The sequence below is a fragment of the Pelobates fuscus genome, chromosome 13, assembly GCF_036172605.1.
Source record: "Pelobates fuscus isolate aPelFus1 chromosome 13, aPelFus1.pri, whole genome shotgun sequence".
NCBI lineage: Eukaryota > Metazoa > Chordata > Amphibia > Anura > Pelobatidae > Pelobates > Pelobates fuscus.
The window spans coordinates 39,294,641-39,320,356 of record NC_086329.1 but is presented as its reverse complement, the minus strand read 5'-3'; the positions used below and the strand labels follow the sequence as shown (position 1 = coordinate 39,320,356).

Sequence of the window (25,716 nt, the reverse complement as noted above, 5' to 3'; positions counted from 1 at the left end):
TTTCTTACCAGGTAATCGGTTGTGATGTTGATTGAGTTAGGATGACCTTTAAAAAAGAAAAAAAATGGAAAAAAATATCTTTCCACACTGCTGAAAGAAGACCTCTTCTTATAATTACGACGTGGCTCGTCCTGATCACTAGATTTTATTTTTTAAATGTGTATAAATCTGGTTCAGATTACTCAGTGGTACTTAACTCATACAGGCAACTGGATACAAAATTAACCAGGTCGACATAAATTTGACAATTTTATTGTATTCGATATGAATCCATGTGGTGACACCCATTTTTTGCTGTTTAAAAATAGAAAGGGAACTCCTTTTATAGCCTTGCTCATGAATGAAAACAAAATTCAAATAGAAAAGATTGTGGAAAACCAAAAACAACAACGTCCCTGGTAGATTTTATTTAACTAGCTATTTAAAAATAATAATCATTTTGGTATTGGGTACCAGGTACCATGTGCTGCGTGCTGCTTGCTGCTTCCCGTACAGCTCAGTGAGAGCTGTGGGGTACTAGAGTACTCCTGACACCATAGCCACTACAGTGAGCTGTAGTGGTTATGGTGCTTGTAGTGTTTCTTTAAAACAATCACGGAGTATCAATTGTGCAAAACTACTAATGTCTTCTGAAATTTCAGCATATCATTCAGAAATGTATAATTACACACTTTGATATCCTCAAAACTAATGGACTACGGAAAGCATGATTTTGTGATCATCATTCCTAATATAATAGCTGGGATGTACAGACTGAAAGCTTCCTTTTTTTTTTGTGCTCGTAAAGTGAGATCATAAATTAAGGGAGCTCTAACACCCTATGCTGTGCATGTGTTGGAGAAATAATGTTTGTTTTCCGCTGGATCCAAGGTGGCCTTTTGTGCAAATACATTGAGCGTCGTCTAAACAACCACTAGCTTCGTAATCATAACTTTATTTATTGCCCAAAAAGATACAATAAAACATTAATAAGATGTTGATAACCCCCCCTATCCATGTTTTGATTCATGTTTTCATTGTCTTCCTCTTTAAATGTTCAGTTAATGAACCTCTGTATTTTATAAATAGGACTTAATACATGAACACATTGAGGCTACATCTTAAGCCTTTGGAAATATCATTTTAAGCCTTGAACATGCACACTGCCACTTTATTGAAAAATTGCTTTCAAATGTATCATCGCCATCTGCCATTTAAACTGCGAGTATTTCCATGTTAATTTATTACATCCACAAGCTGGCATGGAAATTGTCTTTTTGAAAGTCACCTCTGACACAGTATGCTCTACATTTCATCCCAGGCTTGCTGGTAAAGTCATGTTGTGTGCTGCGGATTGAAGGTCACCAATCATCTGTGCTACCACTGACCTATTCGTCGCTTTCTTGCGTTTTTCATGCCGCTTGTCTTGTAACGGTATTACTGTAATCTTGTCGAAGCTACACAATGCATCACGTCTTCCTCCTCCTTTTTCCAAGTTCACATTGTAACCCGTAAATGCTAGAACATAAGGGATATTTAAAATATAACCGTTTTACATAAAGCAGCTGTATAGTTCACATTAATCTTTCCATCGTAATCCGGTATCCTAGCAACCATGGGAAAGTGATGTCACTCGGTTGCCAAATTCAGTGCTAGAAAAAGAAGTCGCCCAAGATCTGTCTATTTTTTTTTTTTCTTTTACGCCGTCAGTACTTTGACATTTGAAAGAAATTGTGTGTCTTGATAATAATTTCACCTTTTTTTTTTAAATGCTCAGGGCATATGAACTTAACCTGACTTGTGCGGGAAGACTTTCTACAATAATCAGTCTTTAATTCTAATGATTTTTTTTTCCTCTCCAGATTTCCTAATTATACCTCTTGAAAACAAGAGAAGAGTTCCCCTCTATCTAGACAAAAGCACAGTTTGTTAGCACGATTTAATAGAATGTCTGTGAGCTGCTTCCAAATCTCTCAGAGGATTTAGGAGTGAAGCCAAGGCCATTTAGTAACAGAAATAGAACAAAATCCTCTTTCATGAAACTTCTGTATCCCAGCGAAGAAAATCTTAATTTTCATGAACATTGATATATTTAACTTAAAAACTGTTTATAAAATCAGTCCCTCCTATTGAGTGGTCTTTGCCAAGTCTGGTAACATGAGTTTAAATGGCTTCCCTGCAAATTTGGGTAGCGATCACTGCTTCTCTTATGTGACTTATTTTGTCAAAAATATAATCTGTTTCTGAGTAGGCAACTTTAGTATATTTATCAAAATTAAGTAGTTTTTTTCCCCTTAAGACAGAATAAACAGCTGCATTCCTGTTTTTTTTTGTTTTTTTTATGGATATATTGTCAGAGTGGATGGGTGGAGAGAGGAGGAATTAGGAAAAGGTTCTAGGTCAGGAGATAAGAACAGGAATGAATAAGTTGCTGTCCTCTAAATACGTAAACAAACTCAGACTTCATGCATAATGAAAATGAGTGAAGGGCTTAAAAGCCGCTCTCTACCTGGAATTTTTCTATGAAAAAACTTGTTTTAAACTTGTAGTCGGCAGAGTAGTATGTAAATCTATCCAATATTTCAGGTAACTTGGCAGGTTTTTTTAAACCCTTACGTGAGGACACTGCGAGGGAAGAGGGACACTATAGTGTTTGGAATACAGCTTTATATCCCCAACACTATATATAGTGTTCCTTTAAATCCTCTGGTTTTGAAAGCTAAACACGTAGGTGAAAATGTGGGCTCACTATGAGCAGCGGCCATTAAAGGACCACTCTAGTGCCAGGAAAACATACTCGTTTTCCTGGCACTAGAGTGCCCTGAGGGTGCCCCCACCCTCAGGGACCCACTCCCGCCGGGCTCTGGGGGGAGGAAGGGGTTAAACTTACCTCTTTCTCCAGCGCTGGGCGGGGAGCTCTACTCCTCCTCCTCTTCTTCCTCGCGACGTCATCGGCTGAATGCGCATGCGCGGCAGGAGCCGCGCTCGCATTCAGCCGGTCGCATAGGAAAGCATTCATAATGCTTTCCTATGGACGCTTGCGTGCTCTGATTTTCACAGTGAGAAGCACGCAAGCGCCTCTAGCGGCTGTCAGTGAGACAGCCACTAGAGGCTCTGGAGGCTGGCTTAACTCTCAGAATAAACATAGCAGTTTCTCTGAAACTGCTATGTTTATAAAAAAAAAAGGGTAAAAGCTAGCTGGACCTGGCACCCAGACCACTTCATTAAGCTGAAGTGGTCTGGGTGCCTAGAGTGGTCCTTTAATCAGAAGTTGTAGTTTTTATAGCAGAGCTGCCTTGCTCCCAGCGTCCCTGTGTACAGGGAAGAAACATGTGGTTTGAACTAGTTTGTGATGCTGGTGACGTCCAAAGAAAGGGTTTTTGTGTTGGCTATATAGATTTAGTTTAATTGTACAAAACTGCTAAGCAGCTAGTGCTATAATGGGCAAAACAATCCACGGTGTATGTTAGCTGTGGTATGGTAAGAGTTATCTCTGTATGGAATGTCTAGTAGTAAGTTTATTATATAAAAGTGACTAGTTGTTTAATAAGTGATGTGGAGCCCTGTCAGGACATTTCTATATTCCAGTATGATTTGTGAAGGAGGTAGCTGAGACTGTGCAACTGTAGTCATGACATCAAAGAAGGACCCGTTGACATTAGGGGGGGGGGGGAGGGGGAATGATGGTTTCAAGGACACAACTTGTCCTGGCCAATGGGGAAATAAAACATGTTTCTTTGACTTAAAGTATAAACATCCCTTCTCTGAAATAGAGCTTTTGTCATTTATTGTACCCCTGTAGACACTATTGATCGGTTTACAATGGTGATTGGTATTGCAATGGTAAGTTTAGAATATACTTAAATCAGCAGCAGGTAAGTGTCCATGGCAGGACCACCTCCTCATGACACTCCAGGCACCAGTGTATTCTTGTTTGTCTGCTGAGAAATGGTACTCGAGTGCATACATTCTTGGGCATTTTATCTGAGTGGCAAATGCACACATGCGCTCTCACGCGTATATAAACCTTCCTGTTAAAATAATTTACACTATATTCTCTTACTGTACCAGGACAGCCAGGCATACATTGTAGATTGTAAAACACAATCATCAGCAAAGCGTCTCTCTGAGACATATTTGAAAATATTGAGGGGAAAAAAGAGTTGGGGACCAAAAATAGGTACTCAAGGCCTGTTACATTCATTGGCTGTTTTTGGTAGAAAGGCTATACTATAGTATTGGTTTTATACAGCTCCTTCCTCTTTTGTTTTTCTTTGTATGGAATAACGTTCATGTTCCTTCTGTGTGATATGTATTTTCCATGCCCCTTTCTTTTAAGTTGTAAAACACTCCAAGCACCAAAACCATAAAATCTTAGTTATTCACAAAAGTGAATTTCAAATGTAAAGGTACACTATAGTCACCAGAACAACCACAGCTTAATGTAGTTGTTCTGGTGAGTATAAACATTATATGCATGCATTTTCATGCAAACACTGCTTTGTCAGAGAAAAGGCAGTATTTACATTGCCCCTAGGGACACCTCCAAGGCGGGAGGCAGAGAGGGGAGGTTTGCACTATAGGGTCAGGAATACATGGTTGTGTTCCTGACCCTATAGTATTCCTTTAAGGTCAAAATAGTGAAACTTAGAAAAAATCTAGCTATGATTTTCGTTTGGCTATTCTGGCCTCAAATCTGAAATTCACTTTGAATTCTCACTCTAAATAACCTGGAAAATGTAATGGTTTAGGTCAGGGCTGTCCAACCTGCGCCCCCCCCCCAGATGTTTCTGAACTACAACTCCCATGATTTCCTGGCTATCTTTTTAATTGAAAGAATCATGGGAGTTGTAGTTCAGCAACATCTAGGGGGGCCGCAGGTCGGACAGCCCTGGCTTAGGTGCGAAGACCTTGTCTCTGCATTCTGACAAATGTAAACATTGCTGCTTGTGAGAAATGGCAAGGTAATGTGAGAATGCCTCAGACTTTAAGACTTTCAATAATTCAAAGCCATTGTAATGAATCTCCCTACAAATGCATTGCATTAAATATTTCTCTAAACGAAGCATCCAGTTGGTAAATGGGGCAATGTCATGCATGTGCCACAGCACCCAACATCTTCTTTAAGTAGCGTTGGATTGGCCGAGATGTGAGAGAGAACAAAAAAACAAAACACGATGTTACTTGAAAACATCTATCTGAAGTGCTTTATGTGTGATGAGTGCACCCTCATATTTTCATTTTATAAAAAGTGCAGATTTCAAAAGAAATACTTTTATAAATGAATCTTGTACACCTACCCTGGTTGTCAATCAAACATCAGTCCTGTCACTTCCTGGTTGTTTAGCTCAGTGGAGCTAAACTCACAAGGCAAGTAATTGCCCAGAGCACCTGCCTTGCAAAGACTACTCATCAAGCTGCATTGGAAAGTCTGTGATTGGACAGCCACAGAAAGAGGAGGGCTTTCAATGTTTTCAGACAAATGAGCTGCAGCTTTTACAAACTGCCTTTAGATATATACCTAATTTAAAAAAAATAAATGCATAATTAAGTGCATGCATTCTTTCATTGGGGGAAAATATACTAAATAGATTTTCATTTTTTTGTAACTTGTCAAGTGTACCTTTAATGTTTATTCAGCAGCATGCCACATTTTAATAGAAGACCGTTTATTTGTACTGCATACACAGATATGGTCAATTGCTGCAAAACAGTTGTTTTTTTAAATCTACACTATAATACATTGTACACTGGATAAACCACCGGTCTACTTTCACACACTTAAAGGTAACATGTCCTGAGTCTGGATTTCTAATTTTCTAAAAGATTTATTGTCCCATAACTCTGTCTGCTGGGTTTGTGGAACAATATATGTTCCAGGCATAAGCGGACTGCTGTTTGCTACAGTTTTGATTGAGAAGATTTCAACAGACATCTTCCTCCTTCTTTGTTGTCCTCCGAGGGTTGGGTTTATGAGACAAAGGAAATGTCTGTAACAGCTGCATGCTGTGAAATCATTTTTTTTTTTTTTAGTTCTTCTTTTTTTTTTTTTTTTTTTAACAAGAATCAACATTCCATTTAGTATCACAAAATATCACAAATGTCTGTGGTTTTCTATTATTTCTGTTTAAAAGGTTGCTTTTCCTATTTACATGTCTGTTTCAGAGTTTTGCGTTAAAACATTGTGATTTTGGTTTTATTTAAATTTTAGATCAAAACTGACATTTCTGTTATTTAAAATAAAAGATGACCAATCTGCCCCAACCCACCAATGTCCCCTCTCCCCCCTCCCACTAATCCTAATTGATCACTATTCTAAATGTCCCATGACTTCCAACCCATAGGGGCGACTAGTGAACTACAACCTCCGGGACATGAGGTACACCCGCATCCAAAAACACAGCAACGCTCACACACACGATCTCCCACTACTCAAAGGTTTGAAAGGAGTAACATAAATACCTACACCCCCACTTATATCCTATCCACCCACCCCGATATTCTATGGTTCTATGTATCCCCTCCTCATGACCCAAACTCCCTGATTGACAATGTCATGTAAGCCATTTGTGCTGCGTACTGAACCCACAAAGGTTATCCTCACAAGCCTACTGATACTAAACGAAGACAAGTAAACCAGTACCTATGTAATGCATAGCAGTGTTGTGTATCTTATTGCAGTTTTGTATCTTATAACTGTTAAAACTGTTACACCCACATTCTTTTTTCTGTATCCTCCCCCCCCCCCCCCCCCCCGATATACCAAATATAAAAAAATAAAAATAAAGTGTTTAACAAATAAAAGATGACAAGTATTTTAGCCTCTTGTAGGTAAATAATGGTGGGGTTTTTTTTTTAGTGCATTTCCCCTGGCTTGCCTTTGCCCCGTGGAAATGGAGGTTTAAAGGGCATCTGTCATATCTCTGAATTTGACATCATTCAATGAAACATTGAACATCCTCTATAAATTGCACTAACCTTTTACAGTTGAAATATTTAGCATGTTTTATCACAGCCTAGTTTGTCCAAGCACAGCCAGTACACCCAGTCCAAATCAGAATAAACCACAAGCTATGTTCAGTGCTAGACAAGGAAGCATTAATAATGATTGACAGGGAGTCTATATTTTGCAAATTCCAAGATGGAGAAAGATACAGCAGTGTGGATTTCTGCATTTAATTTATTTGATAAATATAGTGGATCCGTAAGAAACATCTTATTAAAAATCATTAAAAGTGTCAGGTGCCCTTGAGCACAGTTGTATTTTTAGTGCACTTTTAATAATTTTGCATATTTGGTTCCGGTTGTGGTCGGTTACTATGAAACAGAGAAAGGAACTGTGAAATCTGGACATTATTTTCTAGGTTGAGCATTTCCCAGAGTTTGCAGTATAGCCTCCTAGTTAGATTGAATTTGGGCCTGATTTCAACCTGTGTGGATGCAACCGAATGACTGAAAATACAGAATTGCGATGTGATGAAGTATGCAACATAATACACAGAATATAGTAATAATTCATGATAATTAGGCAGAATTGGAACCTGTATGGCTCTGTTTGGTCCAACAGAATTTGTTCAGTTTGGTTGGACCACATTTGCAGGCAAACTTACAATTCTAATATAAGATATCAATACAAAAGTGGCCGTCACCATTTTAATAGCAAACTCTGTGGGAGATAGGGTTAAAGTGGCTCTGTCATCCCAGACTTCCCTTTCTTTAATTGTTTCCCTTTTCTCTTCTTCTTTCAGAATCTGTTCTTCTTTTATTTATTTTTGATCTATTTCTCTTTAAAACTTAAAATTACTTTGTGTTATGCATTTTTCCTGTGCTTGACAATCTTGACAAAGGGGAAGCTTAAAGCACACTCCACTGTCCAAATACCAACAAAAAAAGTCACTGTTTAGTAAGATATACGCCAGGGCTTGACAAATTTGCTTTGAATCTAGGAGCCAGCATAAAAAGTTAGGAGCCCAAACCCTCACCAACGACGAAAATACAATTCTTAAAGGAACACTATAGTCACCAGAACCACTAGTCTAATGTAGTGGCTCTGGTGTCTGTAGCCTGTCCCTGCAGGCATTCCAATGCAAACACTACCTTTTCAGAGAAAAGGCAGTGTTTACTTTCTGCCTAGTAACACTCAAACGGCCAAATAAAGTGTATCCTATCTGCATGGAGGCGCAGAATGCTCCCCATAGAGATGCATTGATTTAATGCATCTTTATGAGGAGATGCTGATTTGTGCAGCATTTTGCTGCTCATCCTCAATAGCTCCCAATGATTTCCTATAGGAAAGCATTGGATTGGCTGAGATAATCAAGATTGATAATCTCAGGTATGGAGACAGGCCAGCTGAGGCGAGACAGTTGAGTAAAAACACCATTCCCAAGCGATCGAAGGGGGGCTGGTGACCTAAACATACACATTCACTGACAGATACCTGTACTGACAGACACACACACTGGCGCACACACACTGAGAGACACACACACACACACTGAGACACACACTGACTGACTGACAGACACACACTCACTGACTGACAAACGTGCAAACACACTGACAGACACACAATTTTTTTTGTTATTTGATACTCTCAAATACACACAAAGATTTCTAGGTACACATAGTTAAACACACATAGAGACATAAACACGATAGATGCACACACTGTTACAGACACCCACATTAAAAAGAAATAAAAAAATAATATATATATATATATATATATAAATATATATATATATATATATATATATATATATATATATATATATATATATTTTTAGCCTCCCTTTTGGGTACATGAGGGTGGCTTCCCTGGGGTACAGTGGGACTGAACAGCAGGTGGTTGCAGTAGGGCTTGCTGCAGTTAATGGGAGTGTGCTGCTGCTCTGTTCCGACCCCCCTCCTCCTCCTGTATCTCTGTTCGCCGGCAGCAAGTATGTGGAATGTGGGCGGGCTGGAGACGTGCTCTGCAGAATGGGGCAAGCTGGGACGTGCTCATCGGAATAGGGGCGGGCAGTAAGCAGAGCCGATTTTACCAGGTGTCCAGCCAGCTTGTGGTTCCCCTGCGCGGCCTCAGCGCCGGAAGTAATTACAGTTCCCTTCACTACCTCCTGGCACATGGGCGGACAGAGAGCTTGCACGGCATTGAGACAGGAGGAGAAGGGCTGTCCTATCCCAGACGCCATGGCAAAATTCTTAGTCGCCATGGCGACCTGGTGCCTAGGATTTGTCGATCCCTGAGATACGCCCAGTGAAAACATGCATGCTTTTATAATTATGCATTTTTGACTGGAGATATCTCTAAAAACAATTTGCAAATTTTGCATATCTCTTATCTGCAGCCTTTGCAAACCCTCCTATTGTAACCCCGCCCACAATTTCTGTGGCTGTCTAATCAGACTTTCCAATGCAGCTCAGTGAGAATTATTTCCAAGGCAGGTGCTCTGAGCAATGACCTGCCTCTTGAGTTCAACTCAACTAAGCCAAACAACCAGGAAGTAACAGGACCTGTTGTCTGATTGACAGCCAAGGTGGTGTAACCAGGCTAATCTATAAAATTGTCAATTTCTATTGATAGCTGCACTTTTCATAAAATTAACAAAATAGGACATACCATTCGCACATAAAGCTTTTAAGCAATCTGAAGTGCTTTAGGAGTCTGGAGTGACTATTTACACTCCTCCAACAATAGGAGAACATTTGAGGTGACAGTCACTTAAACTCCACAGAGTGGTCCAATATTCCTCAAGAACTAAAAAAAAATATTTACTATGTTGGTATAGTTATGTATTAAATTCACAATATTTTATTTAGGATTTTAACCTCTGGCTCAATTCTACTGGAAAATATTGTGAATTTCTGTAGCATTGCAATGCTGGTGGGAAATATTGTGAATTTCTGTAGCATTGCAATGCTGGTGGGAAATATTGTGAATTTCTGTAGCATTGCAATGCTGGTGGGAAATATTGTGAATTGCTGTAGCATTGCAATGCTAGTGGGAAATATTGTGAATTTCTGTAGCATTGCAATGCTGGTGGGAAATATTGTGAATTTCTGTAGCATTGCAATGCTAGTGGGAAATATTGTGAATTTCTGTAGAATTGCAATGCTAGTGGGAAACATTGTGAATTTCTGTAGCATTGCAATGCTGGTGGGAAACATTGTGAATTTCTGTAGAATTGCAATGCTAGTGGGAAATATTGTGAATTTCTGTAGCATTGCAATGCTGGTGGGAAACATTGTGAATTTCTGTAGCATTGCAATGCTGGTGGGAAATATTGTGAATTTCTGTAGAATTGCAATGCTGGTGGGAAATATTGTGAATTTCTGTAGCATTGCAATGCTGGTGGGAAATATTGTGAATTTCTGTAGAATTGCAATGCTGGTGGGAAATATTGTGAATTTCTGTAGAATTGCAATGCTAGTGGGAAATATTGTGAATTTCTGTAGAATTGCAATGCTGGTGGGAAATATTGTGAATTTCTGTAGAATTGCAATGCTAGTGGGAAATATTGTGAATTTCTGTAGCATTGCAATGCTAGTGGGAAATATTGTGAATTTCTGTAGAATTGCAATGCTGGTGGGAAATATTGTGAATTTCTGTAGAATTGCAATGCTGGTGGGAAATATTGTGAATTTCTGTAGAATTGCAATGCTGGTGGGAAATATTGTGAATTTCTGTAGCATTGCAATGCTGGTGGGAAATATTGTGAATTTCTGTAGCATTGCAATGCTGGTGGGAAATATTGTGAATTTCTGTAGCATTGCAATGCTAGTGGGAAATATTGTGAATTTCTGTAGAATTGCAATGCTGGTGGGAAATATTGTGAATTTCTGTAGAATTGCAATGCTGGTGGGAAATATTGTGAATTTCTGTAGAATTGCAATGCTGGTGGGAAATATTGTGAATTTCTGTAGCATTGCAATGCTGGTGGGAAATATTGTGAATTTCTGTAGCATTGCAATGCTGGTGGGAAATATTGTGAATTTCTGTAGCATTGCAATGCTGGTGGGAAACATTGTGAATTTCTGTAGCATTGCAATGCTGGTGGGAAACATTGTGAATTTCTGTAGCATTGCAATGCTAGTGGGAAACTGTGAATTTCTGTAGCATTGCAATGCTGGTGGGAAATATTGTGAATTTCTGTAGCATTGCAATGCTAGTGGGAAACTGTGAATTTCTGTAGCATTGCAATGCTGGTGGGAAACGTTGTGAATTTCTGTAGCATTGCGATGCTGGTGGGAAATATTGTGAATTTCTTTAGGTTCATCTTCACAAAGCAGATGAATTTATTTAGCAAATTTGTCTTCTACCCTATTTGCTAGTTGATATATTTTACATTACTTACTTTAAAACAGACCAGATGCTACAAAATGTGAGATGGACTAATTTGGTTGAAATAGCTGAATTTGCCTTAATTACTAAAAGAATTGCAGATTGGTTTGCATTGAGGTTCCGTTAATAGAATGTTGCTGATCCGGACTGTATGTACTGCTTGTTTCAGCACTGTAGATGTTAACATTTCCTTCTCTGATTATTTCCCATCTAACGCTTACACCTACAGCTTTCTCAGTTCTGTGGCAGCTTTTTTATTTTCTCCCCCATTTGCTTGTGTAGGCTGGAAATGTGCTTTACAGAATCTATTGAACATTTGCTGTCCACATACCTGAATAATGCCTGGTTAGGTTTTCTCAGGATACATTTTCTGAAACATAATAAAATGACTAAACAATGACCACCTCTGTCTATTCAGACCTGCGTGGGTGGGATAGTATTTTTCCCCATTGCTGTTATTTATTTATTGATGCCTAGTTATCCTTTGTGACATCTTTTAGGGTCCACTAATATGTTAATTCAAATATCAATTGCATTATTTGCTTTGCCTGATAGTTATAGAATATTCTTCTCTGTTGGTGTATAAGAGGAAATGTTAAATTAACACTATAGGGTCAGGAACACAAACATGTATTCCTGACCCTATAGTGTTATAACCACCATTTGCATTGTGTGCCCTGGCTGTACCTGCGCCGAATTGGGGAACTAAGGATGCGGAGTAGTCAGAACAACGCTTAAAAGTTGGGTCTGGTTAGTGTGTCAACCCATAATGTCTATGTTTGCTAGGTACTGCTGGTTGTACAAGTGTTTGGTAAATGTTCCGGGCCTGGTTGTGAGGGTCTGGGAGGGTTAGTGTGAGGCAGTGGTGCCGCAGTCCACAGTCTCTCGAACATATTCCTTCTCCCATCTCTCCCATGCGTCATTGAACATGTGTTTTTTTGCAGGATGTGAGCGCCATTCTTCTGTATGTGTAGAATTGTTGTATTGTGTCCAGTAATTGGGATCGGGAGAGGCAGTCTGGGGATTTCCATTGTTTTGCAATAAGGCTCAGTGCTGCCAGTAGAACTATAGCCGTCAATTGTCTCTAGCCATAGGTCAGAGATGAAGGAAGCAGTAGTAGCAGGCATGTGGAAGCAGTCATTGGAAAATTGGGGATACCCAGGGCATCTAGTACCGAGCAGGTTGCCCTCCAGAGTGGCTGTACGCCTCTGTAGGGCCACCATGTATGGATGAGTGTCCCTTTGTCTAAATCACATCTCCAACATTGCGGGGATGAGTTGGGTAACAAATGTTGAAGTTTGGTGGGTCATATACCAGCGATATAAGAGTTTCCTATGCGCCTTTATCTGAGAAAAGCACCCCGTCCATCTAGATAGGTCATTAAGGGCACGGAGCCAGTCTGCATCTGTCAGTGTCCTGCCACAATCCGCTCTATGCTGATGGGGTCTGGGTGGTAAGAGCTCCTGCCAAGAATTGTAACATAGCATGAGCGCCTTCTGTTTAATAGGTGTGGACCAACACCTCTCTATGATCAATTGGGTGGTGAAGTGGTCAGGACTAGGAGTAGGGTGCAATAATGCTACCTGTGTGGTCAGAAAACCTTTTCAGTTGTATTCCCCTCCCCTCACCCAGAAATGCATTGCACGTTTTTTTGTAAGGATTTACAGTACTATGTCTTAATCCTAATGGGTAACATCCCAAAGATATACAGGATGCGGGGGAGAATCATCATTTTACAGGTGTTAACCCTCCCAAGCCACCCCTTTTCACCCCATTGCACTGGGAGAACTAAAGTAGAGAGATTCAAAACCTACTTACACAGCCATATACACTGACCGACATACTGGCACATACACATACGCACTGACACACATGCTACATTTAGCCACCCTCTAGGTTCTTACCTTTTTCTGGAGGGTGGTTTCCCTTGGGTCCAGTGGCAGGCTGAGGCAGTTGGGAGTTATCTTCAGGTGTTGTTGAACAAATACCATAATGAGCCTCGCGAAGGGATCTGCTCTAGGGTTACAGTTTCTAAAGGTTTTAACATTTCCGTATTCTCTAGGTTATTTATTTACTATTTTGAATGAATTAATGATAGGTTGTAGAGAGTGCACATCGTTCTCAGTGCTGAGTCTCTGTGTATGCATGACACCAATACACACACTACACTGATGCTGGTTGTGATCACGTTGATAGTTCTTAAAAATGTTTTGTAATTAAAATTATGTAGAGTAATCATTGCTAAGGTAGTTTATTAATTAAATAGTTTGTGGTAAACAACCATTGGCCAAAATAACGCAGCTGGACAGAATTCTCATCCCTAAATTTATATATATATATAGAAGTTCTGTATTTGTGGTTGTGCAGGATAGGAGTTGCAGTTGACAGCAGCTAGATTACCTTACACACAGAGATGAATATAAATATGCTATGAAATGCTGGAGCAGTTAACAGAAAATGTTTTTTATTTTGTCCCCACAGGCTCTGGTAATGGTTTTTTACTCAGAAAATTGAAATGCAAAGTGAAAGCAGGGCATATCAAAGTGAGCATCCAGAAACATGATCTGATAGTAGGTAAGCACAATTCATACCAACGATAGGTGTGAAATGCTTTTTATTTTTTCTCTTTACTTTTTGTTAGATCTGTATTCTTCCTCAGCTCTGCTTGTCTATATTAATAAAATATGTAATGTGAAATATATTACGTAAATCTATTTCCTCAGTCCCTTTAAATGAGCTTGTGTCATGAGTTGAAGTCACATCCGTACATGTAGTTAAGAGCAAATGACAACCGATGGGAAATAGCAAGACAAGACAGCGAGATGTTAACATTCCAGTTCTGCCGGGATTACTCAATTTTTTTAAAAGTAGTGCTTCATTGTTTTATGTATGTATAATTAATGCACTTAAAATGTAATGAAACTCCCACTCATCTAGTATATAGATTCTGTTACCTAGAAACAATGAAAAAGCAATTAGATAAACATTAAAGGGTCACTCCAGAACACTAAACAACTTTAGCTTGCTGAAAAGCTTTGGGTGTGTAAAGTGTGTCCTCTTTTTTTTTTTTCATTTTGCGAAAAGTGCAGATTTCAATAGAAATTGACCCTTTAATAAATTAATCTGGTTACATCCCCTTGACTTTCAAGCAGAAAACAGGACATGTAGCGTCCTGGTTTTGTTAGCTCAATGCAGCTGACCTCAAGTTGCAGCAATTGCCAGGAGAGCACCTGACCTACAAAGACGTCTCATTGAGCTGTGTTGGAAAGTCTGTGATTGGACAGCCACAGAACATCTGGGCGGGGTTAGAAGGGGAGAGCTTGCAAAGGCAGCAGACAAGAGCACTGCAGGGTTTGCAAGCTGATTTTAGATATAACCCAAATGAAAAAATACATCATTAAATGCATGCAAGATTTCATTTGGGGTATTTTTACTAAACCGTGATTTTCAAATTATTTTTTTTATTTGGTTAGTGGAGTGTCCCTTTAACCCAAATTGGAAGTATCATTGATTGTAGATAGAGGCAGATTTTGGTTATTCTGGAAGGTTTTCCGTACTTTGGCAGTTCTCTATGAGAGGGGGCTTTCCACACTGAGATGTTATAATGGGGAATAGTAAACAATATGGCAGAAGGGAACTGCAGTGGTTGTGTTCCACCTCAAAGAAAGTGTTGGCTAAGTCTGTATTTTCTTGTTTATTAATAGTAGTTTTAAGTAGCTTGTCTATTGCTCCACCATTTAGACCGTTTTGCTTATATTAGGAACAATTTATTTTGGAGATCCAACAGTTACAGAGAGAGAATTCTGTAATGCAGTGTCAAGTTGGGATATATATGACATTTTCCTGTAGATTACAATGTCCTCTTTGATCGGGGGAAGCATAGATATTGAGACCCTTCTCGTGTACCTCTGAGTTGGTGGGAAGCATTGTTTGCAACGGAAATAAATTGGGTTCAGTACGATACGATCAAATACGTTTACTGAATGGTTTCCTGTGACTAAGAACCTATAGATATCATTGTTCAGTGACTTTGCATAATATGGAATGTGGAACTTGGCTCAGGCTTGCATTTTTTATTGTGCCTTTGAATATTGTTTAAATATTTCCAAGAATAATTATTGTAGGGTCATACAACACAAATTTAGGTTAGATGTTGTCAGTAAATAACCTTCAGTTCAACAGGAACACTTTTTTCCAACAGTTTGTCAAGCACAAAAAGAGGACGTAGCTCTGTAGTTTGATATCAAATCTGTAAATTATAGAGCGCTATATCCTTAAGCAGTGAATCTAATAGTCGATCCTATCCTTAATCTTAAAAAAAAAAAAAAACTCAAAATAGGTTCTTGTTGCCCCATAAAACACGTTTCCCGTGCTGGAGACTATTGATGTTTAGTTTAAAATACGTTTTCTTGAGAAACACACGAAAGGAGAGCTGGCCAATATGGGGCCTGTTGTCGGGATATTCAATGGAGCACTTTTTATTAGAATTCCAAAATCAAAAAGTAAAATGTATTTAGTTCTTACATTTATGGGAGCAAGACCCCCTCAATAAAAGAAAGCAAGAAAAAAAAAATATTGCTTCACGTCAAAATTCTTAAAAACACTAGATTAAAACATTTTAGTCTGGTCGGATCTCACATTTGTTTCCAAAGCAAATACCCTCTGTCTCAAGATAATTCAGATACCAGTATCTCGGCTGTATGATGTGGTTTATGATTTATCTGTTTATATCCTCCCTGATAGCTTGAAATCTGTGTTGTTTGTTCAGTTTAAATTGGGGATCCAAGCAAAACATGGATGATAATAAATTTCAAATAAAGAAGTCATTGCACTGAGGAACTTTATATTTCAAATTAGGAATTTCCTTTGATATACTTATTTGACTAGTGTAAACATAGTGAATATTTCTGCGGAGTTAAAAAGTTCAAAAGCCATCTTAGTACTTTGAATTCATTACATATTTTAACAGATTTTCGTACAGCAGTTTGCAGTTGTTTACACTGGGCTGTTAGAACTGATACTTTATATCCTTTTAAGTTCCATGCTTTACTCCTCTTTTCTCCTTTTTTTGTGTGTTTTTTTTCCCGCCATGACAGTTGGCATTAAAGGTTCAGCGACAAAAGACTTCTTGCTCATTTATCTCGATTCCTTAGAAGGATGTGAAGTAAGACCAGATAAACACAAATCCTGCCATCACCATATTCATCTCAAATTATTAGTCTCGTCCACCAACAAGACTTTTTCCCGATTAGGCTTTCATTACACTAAATAATGTTTACCATGCCATCTATACACAGTAATCAGTGAATTGATAATACTAATTATTGGAACATGTACAGATATGATGAAGTTAAATGAATCCAGGAAAATATACTGCTGTGCTGTATAGAAAACTAGAAAGTAAGCGCAAATTAAACAGGAGAATGCATTCTCTAACCCAAAGACGTTATTTTTACATCCTTGAAAGTGCAGCATGTGTGTTTAAAGTGAAACGGTCACCACTTACCTGGCCCACCGCAATCTATTTACAGTAGTGGGCATTACACCTCTGTAACATGCACCTCCGATCCACACTCGCTCATCTACTGTTCCTTGGGGATTTGCTTTACTCGGGAACACTTCCCCAAGCAAGGCAAACCTCATCCATGATGCCAACACACCCCTGTACTCCCAGTGCCAGCTACGGAGTTGACATAGCAACCACAGTGCATGTGCTGTGATTGCTAGGGATGGAGAGCAGTAGGACATTCTGTGGGAGGTCTGTTCTGCTTTCCCAGTCTCTCAGTTCCTCGAGTGTCTGCCGAGGAATTGAGAGACAAATTGGAGAAAAACCCATTTTAAAATAGGTTTTTCTCCCCTTCTATACATTTGCTATCATCATCATTTTTTTTTTTTTTTTTTTAATTCTTTTTTTTTTGTTGTGCATGAGTTAACAAATCTTCCTGCATCATCACAATAAACAAATGCAGGAAATAGGCATAATTCACAATGAAACATATGACATGAGGTGTTAAACATTTAAAACTATTGCTCTGTTCCATTACGCTGAGTCGGCACATTTTTTTGTTGAGATTAGAGTACGTTTAAGACGGCTACACACATGTTTAGTAATACAGTTTGGGTTCAAGTTGGTTATGCGTGTCCTATGAATGCAAGTATTCAGTTTGTGTGGTCAGCATGCGTTATTCAGGTGTGTGCAGCTATGTGAGAGCGTTGGTATGGTATATGCTTGCGAGTCACGAGTGTATGGAAAGAGAAATACACATAGAATTTGCCAGGCAGGCAGGTTTGGCCTCATTAAATGAGTAGTTGACCGGCTATCTGAGAGTGTGATAGATGAGTACAGTAAGGCATTACACAAGTATGAAAAGAATATTATGAGAATGCTAAATCAAAACAGTCGAACAGTGAATATTTCTTTAAAGTCCTACATTGTTAGAGAGTCTCTGTTTAGGAGGCTGCAGTGTGGCATAGACAGCGTCCTCAGCAGCAGTGGCTTTCGGTATGTACCTCTGTGGTTTACTGTCAGCCTATGCCCAGCACCGGGAGAGATGTTGGGGATACTTTGGAGTCCTGCTGGGGCATATTATGGTGCAGCGTCGCTGGTTCCAGTGGCTGGCTCATCCGCCCGTCGCTGTGGGGGCCTGCTTCGAAGTTACAGGCAAGTGGAGTCCCTTTCTGATAGTCTGGGGCTCTCCATGATATCGGGTGGGTTCGGAGCCGTGAGGGAAGCTTGCCAGTTGTTGGTGGCGTTGTGGGTCTCTGCTTCATGCTGTGTCTGTGGGGAGCGTGTAGGTCACTTCGGGTTGGCATCGTTGCGCAGCGCGATCTCGCTTGTTTGTGTGCAGGCAGGAGGGGTCTCCATCTCTGGCGCCATGTTCTTGGTCTCGTCGGGCGGGAGCCCGTGCGGCTGTGGCGGATATGTGCGGGTTTGCCCGTGGGTGAGTGCACTGACTCTGTGATCTGCCGCTCTCTGCTTGCCAGTTTTGCCCAGAAGGCGTTGAATAAGGCATCAAGCTTGTACTGCAAGTGGTGCCTTTCTGTGCGGTTGTGGTCACATGTGTCGCCCGCCATTGTATAGGCCTGTGTAGCTAAGGGCTGCCTGTGAGGCTCTGCTGTCAGCACTCGTCGTAGCCCTGCTGCCTGGAGGGGTTGGACCGGGATCACCCCCACCGGTCCTAAGGGGGGGAGCGAGTAGTCAGTGGCTTGGTATCTCCGGCACAGGGGCGAGGAGAGGGGCCGTCTCCTCCCAGCTCCGTCCACCACAAGCTGCAGCCTGCCACCTTGGGCTCACGATTACAGGATACACTCGAGTCTGGTATCGGGTGATTCACCAGGGAGCCCCCGACATGGGTGGCGTACCCCGTTATCATTTCAGGCTTGAAAACTGCGAGTTTCTCCCTATAAACAGTTTTTATGGCGGGAGCTCCTCCACCATGCGACTGTTCTTCTTGCAGGTCAGGCCCCGCCTCCCACCAGTCATCTTTTAACATAGAGCTATAGTAAAAATAGCATGACATTTTCACCTTACGTTCAATATAAAAGGGCCACATGTAAATTGGTAGTAGAGTTACAGCACAGACCAGAAGAGATCAAGGAGACCAGGTGAACCAGGGGCAGATTTAGACCTTAGATCATCTATACCAGGAAACGTAAATAACTGACTGACTAAGGCAGGCTGACAAAAAGCTATGAAACTGTTAAATCTCTGTGGTTTGCAGAGTTCAGAGACTGGAACATACTTTCCCTAAAGGAGTATGTCTGCTTAAATTAAAACCTTCTCTCTGGGTCTGAGAAACTGACTAATAGCCAGAGGAAACCGAAATTATACAGTAATGTGATCGTGATATAGTAATGTAGCAGGTAGAAGATGGTGTAGATTAAAACATTGCATGAGCATGAGAAGATCATCAAAAGAGCAGTAAATCGTAATCGTTTGAGAAATCTCACTATTACAAACACTAACCTCGAGATAACTAGGTATTGCAATGATAAAAAATCAATACAACGTGATTATTAAGCACAAAGGCTAAGGTGAATTTACCATCAGGCGCCTGCAGATTGTATTGGATATAATCGTCAGAACAAAGGATATTCTCGCTCTCTGAACGAGGCAATGTTAATGTGATGAAGGACCCATCTGCCAGTAGATCAAAGCCAGATAAATTGTTAATTACAAGTGGACTTTTTAATGGTACACATGCTAAGTCAGACAAGTCAAAATATATCTTCCATTCTCTGAAGGAAGGTCTGTTTATGTGCTAAAATACACCGGTAATCAGTGCCACATATCTTGTAATAAACAAGGTCAAACATGAACTTGGTATCCGGCTGCTTGGCATGTACTGGACTGTAGCATACAGGAAGACTCCACACAATCAGTTTAGCCAACACTAGACTTACCTAGCTGCTCACCCATAAGCGTCCGAAATGTGACCCTTACAAAAAAAACAAAAACTATTATTATTATAAGGAAGCCACATAATAAGTAACAGAACTAACTTAAATACCAGTAAATCCCCATCCTTATACTGCCCAATGATCTATACTATTGATACTCTTAACAGAGTTTAAAATGCCAAGATAAATTAAAACTGCAGCAATGTGTTCTCCTGACAAATGGGGATTTTGAAAACCTAAACTGATTAAACTAGAAGCTTTCTTGTGCCCCCTATAAATCATTGTCTTCTCCATCAGTAGAGAGTACCCCTAGTTGCTATAACTGGAATATCCAGGGTGCTACCTTTAACAAGGCTGTGTTACTGGGTCTCCAGGAGTAGAAAAGCTGAACTCTCCTGGCTGGGCATTTTCAAAGTGGTAACCTGGTGAGCATCAAATAAGACCATAAACCTAGACACTGGAAAAGCTTTCTGGTGGCTTAGCTGACACCTTTAATCTTCTATATTTTGCCGACGCTAATCTAGTTTACATTCTACTAAATAAGTTTCATGATGCCACAGCACTGAGCATAGTATGAAATATATTATCCATAATGGAAAAGCAATGAAATGACGGCTGTTCAGTGTGGATGATCTCAGCGGGGGTTCTTTGAGACTCATCAAAGGAGTTACTTTGGATGATATCCTTTCAAAATAATCAATTAGTGTTGTTTTTTGTAAAGCTTGACATTTTCTTCAGTTTGTGCATCAGAACTGTTACTGAGACTACATTTATTAGAGCACCGACCATTGTAGCACTGTTAAAGCATCATTCCTTTTAGAATGCTTTTTTATGTGACTGGTAATAGCGTTATCTTTGTTGAATTCAAAATGTGCTACACTCTTATCATTCTCAATCCACAGCATCGCTTACGTTTGCTCATTGGTTTAGGTTAGGATATTGTAAGATCCTATTCATTTGCACCTTTACCAAGTCAATATGTTCACGCAGTAATAATGCAAACAATATCAACCTCAATATTTTAGTAGTGAATGACATAGGAGCTAAGAATGGGTGTCCCTTTAACATAGTATTATTTGTCACATGGCAGCTCTGCAAAGTAATCTAACATTGACCTGTAGGTGGGTGGATTTAGGCTAAAAAGGGGGATATGAGACTATATCCTGGTATTCTGATAGTAAAGCTGTACGTTGAGACATTATTACACATAAACATTGCTTTTAGCAGTGTAACTATGGTATCACAGATTACTTTCATTCCAAACTGTCAGCAAACGCTCAACCACTCCCAACTTTATTGACACACAATTCTTGAGACGTTTTTATCTGAAGTTTATACGTAGGTCAAAACCTCAGACTATTCTATAACACTTCAATGTGTATGATTTGTTTATTTTAGTTCTTCATACTGTTTAACCATCTTATATATCTGTCATTGTTAAAGGTGTGTCAGCAGCTCACCTTTGACACCAATACCAGAACAATGGACTTTATTAATTAGCAAAATTCTGTATCCATCAAAGCTATGTTCCACTCCATTCTACGACCAAGAGAACTTTTATCTCCGATAGCCGAATTGCTTTTTCCGCAAATATATTATCTCTGCTCTCAGAATTCCTCCCAAAAGTGTTGAGAAATGCTCAAAAATTCATGAGAGGTTCAGAACCATTTTGGATTCTCTGAATTTACCATTCAAACCTACTTCCACATAGATTCAAGGCTAGGCTATAATAATGTGAATAATGTTATCTTCCAGCACAGGGCCTGGTTTTCTATGGATCAAATGTGAGCTTCTCTGAGCATTGCTATTGGTCCTTTTTAATACATTGTAATCTATGTTTTGCAGTTAAAAAAAAAAAATAACCACAAACTATAAATAAATTGAATAGTAGTTATTAATGACCAGGATATATGGAGAGATTCATGTTTTGTAATTTTCCAATGTTTGTCTAGAAACATCAGTCTATGTGCAATTTCTGTTTGAATTAGATCTAAACTTTCCAATCTTGCTTTTTCGCTCTCCCTCGATTCAAAAACATGTGCCTGCAAACAAAACCTCCAAAGCGTGGGAAAAGCCTGCTATCACCGTAGTCCTCATTAAAACATTCATTTATTCTTGATGAATTTTAAAAATATACACACAGCCCCTACCCTCTGGAAGTTCCGTTAGCACCTTTTAAGCCTATCTTTTGTTTTCCTTGTCAGCCGAACTCTGGACCTATACGATAACCCCCTGTTTTCGTGTACTGCTTCTTCAAAACATATATCAATTGATCAGTGGATGTTGTCTGTCATATTGGCTTTGTTCATACAGAGCTGTTTTTAGAATTTTTTTTTCACTCTCCCCCACAGATTCCAATATCGTTTGCTTGTATATAAAATGCAATACTTAGGGGGAGGGTTGTGATTTTTCACAGTTGTATTCTTGGAATAACTTTTCTGATAATGATGGTTAATTTACAAAGTGTTAATGTACTTGGCATCACTTATTAGTGAGGCATTGCAGCTGCATTTCTAATTCACATATACTATACTCTCCGGCAATTCCCTATTTATTCAGCTGGGGGAAAAAAAAAAGTCTTTATGACAGAATAAAGTATTTTTGTACTAAGAGTAGGGTTATCAGCCAGTATACATTGGAAGTGCAAACATGATCCTGATTCTTCATATCTGTAAGAGACCCTGCTATGGCTTATTGAAAGGATGAACTACCATAAAATAATTACGTTGATGTGAGAAAACAAGTGTTCGTGTTACACACGTAGCATTATACTATTAATGAAATTTTTAATCTTCAAGCTGCTCTGTCACCCCTCATCAAAAGAATTTCTTAAAGATTGAATGTTTATTAATTACTTAGATTGACTATGGCTGAAATTTTAGTCCAGTCAGGAATTCTGGCACTTGCTTACAATTTTCTACATAACAATGCTCCTACATACTTATCCTTACTAATACATAAGCATGTCCCATCCAGGCCCCTACGCTCCTCTGTTTAGACTCGCACCTCTGACGCACGCCTTCAAGACTTATCTAGGACTGCACCATCACAAAGAACCTACCTTACCTTCTCCATTTGACTTCCACCCATTCTCCATTTCTTTAGAAAAATAATTGAAAACACAGTTTTTAAAAAGAGCTTATCAATTAAAGGGACACTATAGTCACCAAAACAACTTTAGCTTATTGAAGCATTTTTGGGTGTATAAACCATTTCCCTGCAGTATCACTACTCAATTGTCTGCCGTTTAGGAGTTAAAACACTTTATTTATGCACTCTAGCGACACCTCCCTGCATGTGACTTGCGCAGCCTTCCTAAACACTTAAAAATGTTAAAATGTTATCCCCTCTGCTGCTGATAGCTTGCTAGACCCCACAGAAGCATTCTGTGTATGATAAAAGATAACTTTAGAGAGCAGGCAATAAGAACTTTTAAAGTAAGTTACATCTAATTGAAAGTGAAACCATTTTTTTTCATGCATGGTGTGTGAGTCCCAGCCAGGAGAGGTGTGACTAGGGCTGCATGGACAGAAACTAAAGGGATTTAACCCCTAAATTGCAGAGATTTGAGCAGTGAGACTGCAGGATCATGACTTATACACTAAAACTGCTTCCTTAAGCTAAAGTTGTTTTGGTGACTATAGTGTCCCTTTAAACTGTTAGGTGTGGGTTCCCACACCTTGGTAACCCACCTTGTTTACTCTCTTGCAACTGTCATCTAAAAAACTAAGCATTCGTTTTCATTTTCTAACAACCTACTTTAACCGTACATGAAATGCATCCTCCCCTTTCTAGAATGTAAGCTCATTTGAGCAGGGCCCTCGGCCACCTCTTTTCTGTTCATGTCTTGTTGCAAATACTTGATTTTTAGTCCACTTAAGCTTTGATGAAGACGCATACCAAAGGTCACCATCACCAGTCCTCAATGGCTTCTGGGTCAAGATTAAGTAGCACATGCCACTTTAACCCTCTGACTTCATCCAGACATCTGTTCCTGCACCGGATTAATGCATCATTATCAGAATGTAAAGCTATGGACTCTTTTGGCCTTGCATTATCGCTGGGAGCATCTGGGCTCTTTCCTAATGTGAATTTCACACAATACATGGGCAGGAAGTGATGGTAAAAACCAGAGCTGGGTTTATTGTCCATATGGATCATGTAGTCATGGATTCCCTAAATAGATAACACTGTAGGAACAGAGCCCAGCAGAAGATTGTAAGCTCTCTGGAGCCAGAAATAAAGAATATTTATTTAAGTTTTATACAGAGCTGAGCGTGATCCATTAATCAGAACCGCAGTGTGTTTGGAGCCATGATGACATCAAACCCTTATTAGGGCACCATTGGAACTCTGAGGAGCACACAGAGATTAGAGATTAGAGTTGGTATAAGGGATAACATATGGGAGAGCTAAGTAGATTTGCTGTGTATGAACTCTCTAGCTTCCCTGTACATCTCACTCTCCGACGCAGCATGACACCAGTCAGCAGCACAGAGAGTGAGACAAATTAGACACATGTGCAGTGATATCCAAATGTAAAAATAGTTCTAATAATATCACATAGTGCGAAAGATGCCATGGGTGTCACAAAGGATGGGACTACTGTCAGAAACAGATTGTAATTTTATTTGACATTTTTCAAAATGATACTCCAGACAGTCAGATACACTAGGACGGAAAGAAAAACGTGCAAAACTCACTATGCGTCTTCCTGCTCTGTACTCTTCCTTTACAATGCTGGCAGCTTGACTTCCCTCCGTTTAGTTAACTTATCTCTCATTGTCTGATCTGCACACGTATACAGAGGGTGAAACCAATCCGCAAGAGATTTTGTGAAAAGGCTGTAATTAAGGTTCATCTCATTAAATAGTTTGTCTGGAATCCCCTGGTGCCATAATTTCATTCAGCATTAAACAAATATTTATATATTTGTTTATGTTTTTAATGCTAAATAAGAGTCCCCAGCAACCCCTCCACTCTGTGCTGCTTCATCTAAAGAGGAAGTATTCGCCTGAGCAGTAATGGGCAGCTGTGATTGGTTGATAATGTCAGCTGACTATTTTTAGTCAGGTGACGGTATGAAAGCTATGACTACAAGGAAGTGTGTAATCTCTGTCTTAGCCACACCTTCCGAAGGGGCTGGACTGGGGGTGGCAAGAGACTCTTATTTAGCGTTACACTGAATGGAAGGACAGTGCCAGGTGACTGCAGACCCTGTAACCAATTCAATGAGATATGATTATAGTGAGTACAGTGTCCCTTTAAGAGGTCATCTTATGCTAAAGAAGGTTGTAATTTCTAATATTTATTATAGATTTAAAAGCATGTGTAAACATATTTGAAAGTGCAAAAGAGGTACTTATTGATTACACAAAAGATGACTTGGTACCTGGAGTGTTCATTTAGCCAGTACCAAAACCTCTACCTATTATAGGAGAATTGTCATTTTCCCATACCTCCCAACATTTGAAATGGCTGTGCTCAGAAATTTTAGGTGACTTACCAATAATAATATATGCAGCTAAAATGTAACTTAGAACAGGAACAATGTATCTTATTTACATCAACTGATTTCTAAACACAGTTATTGCTATTAAACAACACAATACTATGTGCATATTATTGCTGCTGGAGCTATCTTATACACTCAGACACACAAACAATATGGAGCTCTGTCACAAGCTGAGCCTCGTCACGTGTTCTTGGAGGGGCCTGCTGGCCATCCTCTTACCAAAAGACTATGGGCCCTTTAAAAAACTGTGAACAGACTTGGTTCGTGGGATTTTATATTAGGTTTGGGAACCGAACAGCCACACAAAACGGAGACCGCCCTGGAGCTTGTTAAGCCTAATTGCTACTCTGTAGCAATTTCCACCGCAGAGTTATAAGTGTTAGTCTGGGTGGCCCCAATTCCTATTGACGACCACAAGGTGGTGGCAATCTTGTTCCCGCGAACACAGGCAGTGGTATTTGGGCATGAATTTCATGGA

General features: G+C 39.6%; 1 protein-coding gene across 7 annotated transcripts in view; it reads left to right on the top strand.

Annotated features, from left to right (window-relative positions):
* Positions 1 to 25,716, top strand: part of SIPA1L1 (signal induced proliferation associated 1 like 1) — a 284,823-nt gene that overhangs the window by 76,768 nt on the left and 182,339 nt on the right. For all 7 annotated transcript variants that reach the window (XM_063439713.1, XM_063439716.1, XM_063439717.1 and 4 more), the window contains exon 2: positions 13,805 to 13,897. The gene's annotated coding sequence lies outside the window, so the exon portion shown is untranslated. The remainder of the gene's footprint in view (positions 1 to 13,804; positions 13,898 to 25,716) is intronic.